This window comes from Pleuronectes platessa, chromosome 13, assembly GCF_947347685.1.
Source record: "Pleuronectes platessa chromosome 13, fPlePla1.1, whole genome shotgun sequence".
In the NCBI taxonomy this organism is placed as follows: domain Eukaryota; kingdom Metazoa; phylum Chordata; class Actinopteri; order Pleuronectiformes; family Pleuronectidae; genus Pleuronectes; species Pleuronectes platessa.
Window position 1 is genome coordinate 7822598 of NC_070638.1, and position 8398 is coordinate 7830995.

The 8398-nt window shown below is 43.4% G+C and overlaps 1 long non-coding RNA gene across 1 annotated transcript; it reads right to left on the bottom strand.

The window, feature by feature from the left end:
• Positions 1–5246: 5246 nt before the first annotated feature.
• Positions 5247–7374, bottom strand: LOC128455023 (uncharacterized). Its single transcript, XR_008341666.1, has 3 exons — positions 7188–7374; positions 6472–6711; positions 5247–6284 (listed from the first exon to the last, which is right to left on the bottom strand). It is a non-coding gene; the product is annotated as an uncharacterized LOC128455023 (long non-coding RNA).
• Positions 7375–8398: the final 1024 nt, after the last annotated feature.

Below are 8398 nucleotides of genomic sequence, written 5' to 3' on the forward strand. Positions count from 1 at the left end.
TGAATGAAAGGTAAAGTCTGTAGGTTTGTGGCGTAAAGATCAAGAAGGTGAATTGCCACAAATCACACTCCTGCACGACAGATTCAGGCTCGGCTGTGCCTTGAGAAAGATGGAGGCACATGCACGTGTCACACTGGGTCATTATTTGTGTCTCCAGCAGCTCCAGTTTATCACTGCCTGGTGCCGTGCTGTCATATCAGCTTGACAAAGGACTCTGGGTTCATTTGACCTTTTCTCCTAACTCCAATCACACATCAGCTAGAGCATACGTTGTTGTATTACGCTCGGTGTCTATCGGTTTGTGCCGCTCTTGTCTCGGCCGTGTGTCTTCTCCCTTGAAGGAGCCTTGATATGAGCAGGGCTATCCCAGTGGCACCAAGATAAAAAAAGAATAAAAGTGTTGTTGTTCACACTTTCAGATGTGATACAAGATGCAGTTTGTTCTGATATCACGTTGAGTTCAAATTCAAACACGGCAGCTTTGATAGGACAAACCGAGGCAGCGCTCGGTGCTGTGTGATGTCAGGGATTAGCTGGATTAGCAGAGCAAAGCCTCACTGTGTGTAATTATCACATTCATTTGCAAACTTTTTCAGGTTGTGTTTAGTCATATTGGATGTGGGATCAAGTGGATAAGCAGGAGTCTCTTTCCGCATTGGTTTAATGAAATTAATTTGTACACTTTTCAAACTGTGCTTTTTAAGAAGAATTTAAGTTATTTATCAAAGACCTAAGTCCATTTACTTTTATTATATATCCCATTATGAACTGTTGACATACAGCTCCACTGGTTTTGTTATTTTTCCATTCAAGGAATATGGCTTCTTTTTATGACACACATATACGAAAATATATTTGTTCTATTTCCAAATTTAAGCATAGAGCAGGAGATTTCAAATGTTTCAAAGTGTAACTCAGCCTCTATGTAGTTTACTTTAAGTCAGGTGCCGAAGCTCCTCAGCATTTAGGGGGATTTCAAGAAGTGGTGATAACTTCTGCCACTTTTGGTTTCACGTCAAAGAAACCCCGCCTGGAAAAAGCCAGTAGTCAGATAAGGTCTCCATCCATCACCTATAAAACTCAAGTGTTTAAAAAGCTATTAAAACAAGATAAGACTGGAGGTGCACAATTCAACACACTTAGCCACTAATTCCATTTACGGTGAGACCACTACAGTGTAACAGTAATGAGAGATGTAATAAAATAAAAAACACAAAGAAACAGTCCAGTCTGTAGCTGCAGGTTTGTTCCTGGGTGACCTCTCGGTTCTCTTAAAAGTTTTGTAAAAAAGACTCTGAAGACATTTAAATAATTTGACTTTCAGACGGGCCTAAAGCAGCTCTGAAGCCAAACCTGAGGGCTCATGAAATGAATTGAAGATATATTTGTATGTCACATATTCTGTTGACTTGTGAAAACCAACATGTTTCCAACAATCTCAGAGAAATCCCACAACTTTAATCAAGGACGTTTCATTTCTGTCGCCTTTGGATTCTGCTGTACGAAGGAGCAACCCACTGCTGGCCGGTCAGGAGCTTTTCTCCTCACACTGTTTGTTTGATCATTCGTTGCCACAAAGAATCAATAACACATTGACGCTCTCATGTCTCGCTGCCAAATATAAAGCTCAAACCAACCGTAGATTTGGTTATCTCAACAGAAAGACCGACGGCTAATTTGCCTCTGAATGGATTAGAAAAAAAACGGTGTAACATGGTGGTTTGTGAGCTGGTTGTTACATTTGGATAGATTCACAGTAGCTGAGTCACTCACCTCCAGTCTTTGTACGAAGCTAAGCTAGCTGATGCTACACAGGCTTCTGCTATCATCGTCCACACAAGCGTTTTAGCTCCTTATCAGTAATTGTCCCCCTTCATACTAACATAGCCGACATGAAATAGTAAAATCACATGACCATTCATGTACACCAGGCATGTGCGTGACGGTGTAAACAGGAAGTAGATTGTCGACTTCGCGTTCGGTTGCGTAGCTACAGAAAATACTATGAACAAGAAACAGCAGTGGTGAAAAGTACGAGCAGGGATTTCTGTTCTCGGACTGACGATGATTTGGAACTGTTCCTGAGGAGCTGAGTCGTGGTTGATAAGAACCAACCAGGAAGTGAACATGGGGGTGTCTGGGTCACTGTTTCCAAACGGCTCCGTTTCTGAGTTTTCAAACCAAAACGGCACCAGAACAAACTTCTTAGTGTCAGGCCCTCGAAAACTCTTCAGTACTGTAAAAAGCAAAAACAGAAACAAAGCAGTATCGATGCATTTAAAAAAATAAATGTTGATGTAGACTAATTTAAGTGTTTGGAAAAAAAGCAAATGAGCAAAATTCCCAAATCGACTATTTTGAAAGGAATAAACTACACAGCTACTACCAATGTTTGGGTAATTTCTCTAAAAGTTTTAGTTTTGTATATTTTTGGGGTTTTAGATATTCTCATCCCATGTCTGGCTTGCGTCCTGAAGTTTGGCGTCCGCTCCAACACAACAATTGATTTGAGATCAAACACAAAGCGCGAGATTCGACAAGTGGAAGACGTCTGGCCGCCCGTCTCCCTGTCTCTGCGTCTCTGGAAAACAGTGCCTCATCACTCGCGTAGATTCAGCTGCCGTGTTATTGTTTCCACACCAATGTCTCCATCCTGTGGAGCCAGCCCCTCTCTAAGTGTTTTGTCTCAGGGGAGAAGGTCAGGCCTCCAGTACACTTTGTGATTTTCCCTGAATCAGCTGTGTGGTGCCGCAGGCCGAGAGAAAACAGCCTTGGGGCCGCGGCGACGTCACTGATAGCAAAACAGAGACGGGTTTGGAGGTGGTGGTGGTGACACTCGGGCCTGAGACTCATTGTGTGGACAGAGCAGACGGTCAACTGCTCATAAGCCCAAATGCAGAGGTAGGAACAAGATATGTGTGTGTCAAAATAACAGTTTCTCCAATTAGGAGGTGCCAAAGCTCGGCCGTGACCTTCTACAGCCTCGGTTAAAGTTTCCTTCTACAGGGAAACTGTGTTCCAATGCGTCTATAGCTTTTCAGTTAGAAGAACAAATAAGCCCTCTGAGATCTGATAAGATTCGAGCTTCACTCAAATGGGTCTGGAGCGCCAGCAGACATGGCCGACTTTGCGGAGCGTTTGTCCTTCCATGACCGCACAACCTCCCCTTGTCTCGGCCGCGCACACACTCAACACACACACGCGCACAAGCTCGCGCTCGCACACAGCACAGCTCCCCTTCCACACACATTAAACACACTCTCAGTCCGACTTCGAGGTTTCTGTCGCCCTCTCCTCCGCTTGAGTCAGTTGCCAGACAATGAAAACATTGAGAGGCAGTTTCTATGGCGTGACCGGGGCTTTTGTTTGCCTGCAAAACATATGCATTCTACATGCTCCAATTATGGTTTTTATCAGATCGCTGTCAAACACACCAATCCTGCGCCTTCCTTTGTGCCCTCTCTAACGGTGTGTACTGTACCATGCGGAGCAGTGGCTCGCTGTGTTTGCCCATGGTGGGAGTATAATATCCCAGACTGGTTTGTGTCCCTGTTGGCAGAAAACACACGCGGCTCGGCCGACAAAAACACAATGTGTCACAATCCCTCCGGCCTGAGGGTAACAGATTGGTTTCAAATGCAGAACTTCCTTGTGTGAATATTGCAGCGAAATTAAACAGGAGCAGGGTTGTCCTTCTGCTGGTATCTGACAAACATGCCCAGTTTCAGCCCTGACCGCCACCACTGGGTTGAATATTTGAATAAAGAGAGAGGCCATATCAGGCTGATCTGCAGCACGTACAGTCAAGTCCCTCATTGTGACTCGTGCGCTTCAACAAAAGAGGCCGAGACAGACACGGCCGATCGGACCGACCATCGGCTCGGCTCTCGAACCGGCTCCACTTCCGCTCGGCGACAAAGTCACGTCCACATTGGCAGTTATTTCTCAAGAAGGCTGTTATCTGAAACTGAAGTTGTGTAACCCTTTTTTTTAAATGTAAAGACTCTGGCGCACCTGTAAATTAAAAGGGACAATTTCATTAAATCTATAAATTAAAATCTTAAAAAAATCTAATTGGATTCTTTCCCAAACAAAACAAGATCCAATCAAATCTTTTTATTTCAAAACGAGACGCCCCCTAGCTTGACCCCCGCCGTTATCCCCGCTGACACAAAGGCGAACCCTGGCCAGAGTGTGTGTGTGTGTGTGCGTGTGTGTGTGTGTGTGTTGTGATAGAAGCCAGTCAGCAGCTATAGGTGCTTAGGCTCCACTAAGTCCAGTGTTTACAGATCTGCAGGAACACAACCTTGTAGCCTCTTGATGTTGCATCCAGGCAGCCAGACATCACTGAGGCCTGAGGTCTGGACTGAGGGATATTATCCTTCCAACATGATTAACACAACATGATAAAGCCGCTGAAGCTACAGCTGCTATCTGAAGCACAACGACGTGACATTATTCAAACAAAAAGTTTTGAATATGACGATACTCAGCTTTTGTCTTTTAAATTCTTTGGACTTTTGTGTCTATCTTCTGCAGAAGATTAATAACCGACTGACCAGGGTTTGAAATCTCTTACTAGGAGGTGAATGCAACTTCCTTTGTAGGAAGTGAGTTTAGAAATATTACCAGTAATGTCTTTTTCCAGAATTAGTGTTTTAAATTAAATTGAAATTCACAGATTGTCAAGTTTTCCTTCAGTAGAAAGTGTTAACTGGAACTTGTAACTTCAGTGAAATAACCATTTAACTTACAGTTTTGAATTTCTTCCAGTAAATATATTCAGCAAACATATAAAATACAAATATTCTTTGAACACGCCATGAGTCATGATCCATCACAAAGGAAAATGTAGAACCACGTCTTTATTTACAGTTTACTGACATTCGAAAGATTGATATGGTTATGTTGGGTGTTTTATCTTTGTTGACGTATCACAGGAAGAAGCAGAATCTTTTTGGGGCAAAATGCATGTTTGCATTACTGGTTTTAGAAAAGATGATTGAAGCGACTCTAACTTCTGTGTTAAATGTGGAACTGGTTCTATAGAAGGCAAAGAGTGTTGAGCTTAGCATCGTGACATGAGGTGGATACTGCACGACCTGTGTGAAGGCATCAAGCTCGTGTAATATAGGCCACCTGCTGCAATTACACACACACACACACACACACACACACACACACACACACACACACACACACACACACTCACACACACACACACACACACACAATGATTTCTGGGAATGTGGTTATACACTGTTCTAGGCCTTCAACTTCCTATGGGTGAGAATGGAGCATGTGACAGTATATAGGCGACCATTTAAAAAGATTTTCCATTATATTGTCATGTGAACACAGTGAGCAGACCCATTGATTAATATAAGCAAACTATTTAAACATTTATTTGAGTGTGAAAAAATTCTCTCACAAGCTTTTTGACCCATTTAAGTGATTGATGACTGTAGCCGTGATCATTTAAACAGTTTTTTCTCCACATGTCTCTTTACTGGGAGGTTCATGATACATGGAACGTGATGTAACTTCCCATTTATCAATTACTATAATATATATTAATTGTTGATTTTCAATCATGAATACTGACGTCTGTAAATACACACTTAAATACATTTCACATATTATAACACTCATTCTTGCCAGAAGTGCCTTTTGAGTACTTAAAGTTTTATGTAGTCTTGTTTGTGGAGAGGCTAGCTGTTTCCCTCTGCTTCCAGTCTTTTAGCTAAGCTAAGCTAATCCCCTCCTGGCTCAAGCGCTAAACTTAACGGCAGGATGTCATGAAGAGGAATCACTCTTTTCATTGAACTCTAAAAGAGAAATTGAATTAATTTATTTCACAAAATGTTGGGAAAAAAATTCTAAGGACCTTCATTGTCTGTGACATGAAAAAACACCAGATGATGTGAGGATGTTGTGGTTAATGGCTCCAGCTGCCGAATAAGACGCATATTACTACGCTATGTTCAACCCATTAAGGTGTAATGTTGCCTGAGCAGAGTTCTTATCACGCAGCGTGTTCGTGCTGCAGAACAACACCTTGACGTTACCTCATCTTGTACATGTGCCGTGTGTGAGTCCCCTACACCTCGGACTTTCGCCCCAGGAGTAAAGTACCTGGAGAACTACATGTCAAACAGGGTTCCTCTTAACTTTGTACAAGACATTTTTACGTCTCTGCGTTTTATGGCAGGAAGGATAAAGGTCACCAGGAAGGTCGTTTGAAAAAGATCCAGGGAGGGAGAGGACGAAACTGCGCACCGAGTCTGCGTAGGAGAGAAGGAAGCAGAGAGGGATGAATAGAGGGAGGGAGAGGAAGGAGAAGAAGAAGAAAGAATTACGACTGGAAGGGAGGCTGCTTTCCAACACCACTCACGGTGAAGGCTGGTGTGTGTGAAAGCCGCAACTGTAGGAGCATGCACACACAAACACACACCTTTGCGGGTTTCCTACCTGTGACTCAGGTCAGTGGGAGTCTCATGAGCGAGAGGCGGTAATCAGTAACAGTATTATATGGCTGTGTTAATAGTTAACGTGGCCCCTAGACACTGTGCCCCTGGCTCAAGCACCTGCAGCCCCTTTTACAGGCATCATCCGCGGAGAGAACAAATAGTCTGAATGCTTGTTGGGCACATCGCTTTTACACGAACCATCGTTTCAGGCCTCGGTCAGCAGGTGGCTGGGGAGAAGAGTCTGCAGGAGAAAAGAAAGATCTCGGGTTTACGGGGTTAATAACTCAAGTTCAAACTCTGCCATTAGCTCCATAAAGTTTCGGCGTGTGCAACTTTACTGCTAACTTTAGTCTTTATTCTTCTCTCTCTCTCTCTCTCTCTCTCTCTCTCTCTCTCTCTCTCTCTCTCTCTCTCTCGCTCTCTCTCTCGCCCCCCCCCCCACACACACACACACGCAAGGCCTTCTGGCTTCACACTCTAGAACAAATGTATCTTTGACAAACACTGTTGTAAAAAAAAAGAAGAGTCTTGTAGCTGCTTCTGGATCAGCTCCCGCTCCCCCCCTCCCCCCCCTCTCTCTCTCTCTCTTTCTCTCTCTCTTTCTCCGCACTTAGACACACATGCAAACGTGCACTGGCAGGCCCCATATCTGTACAAAAAAAGAAAAAACAGAGACACACACACAAACACATGCCTCCCTCTGCTTTTGATAGATACCGGTGAGCTCGGGTCAGGATAACCTTGTGGTGACCCACCGGCTCCATCTCCTGTAGTGACCTCTCCCAGCACCTGCTAAGGCCCATCCCTGCTGCCAGGCCAACCAAACCACACCACGCTCACCAACACCTAAAGCCACAGAAAGCCCCGAACGCCCTGAGACGCTCCAGCTTTCAGGTTCTCTTCACCTCCCATTGGTTTCGAGATAGCTTCTCTTTTTTTTTTTTTTTTTTTTAGTATTCCACGTCCGAGCGGCATTGATCTCCAGTCTCAAAGTCCAAGAGCCTGATGCGAATGTAGTGACATCAACAGAGCACTAAGGCAATGTTAATGCTTCTCTATCCAGGCAGATGGAGGTGTGTGTGCACAGTGCAAACAGACCCTTGTACTGAGGAGACGAAGCCGGAGCAGTCGGCAGTGCCAAAAAAAAAGAAAAAAAGAATCTAGGCTAATGTCTGTTTCTCCCTCGAAATTGTTTTTTGATAAGTGAATATCAGGAGATAAGTCTTGTCACCGTCCTATCTGCAAAGCGGAAGCCGGCTCGATAAATCTCCTCTGTAATCTAATGGGAGTCCTGGGCAGCGGCTGCCATCGAGGGAATACCGTCTGCCCCGCTGAGCCGAGGGGAAGATCCAGTCCCATTAAAGAACCAGGGGAGACGTTAGCCAACTCTGTCAACTTGTAGGAACTGATTAGATCTTTACATTAAACAAATGGCTATCGCCGCTCGTTCAGGATTACTTTGGATTTGTTGACATATTGAAGTGATCCTGATAGCCTCTGCCAGTAGTGGCTCTATATCTGTGTCCCAGCAGGTGGAACCCAGTGGAATACTCTGTGTTCTGGGGTTCAAATGTTGACTTCTCTTTAGGGTGAAAATATAACATTTTAAGATATACACATTTTTAGTAATTGAACGACCTATAAAGTTAATTTGATAGCTTTTTTAAAGTTTCTTTTTTATCGAGTTGATCAAAAATCCTCCATGATGATCTTGAAGATATATATTTTAATATTGAAAGATTATGGAATTTACCTATGTTTTCTATTTTAATCTGTTTCTATTTTTTTTTTTATTTGTCTTTTAACTTTACTCAGACCTAATTCTCAGTATTCAGTTTTTTTATTTCCACAACCAGACTCATTCAAACTTCAGAGTCTTTGACTTCAACCTCAATGTTTTCAGTACTTATATTAAATGTTTTGTTCTA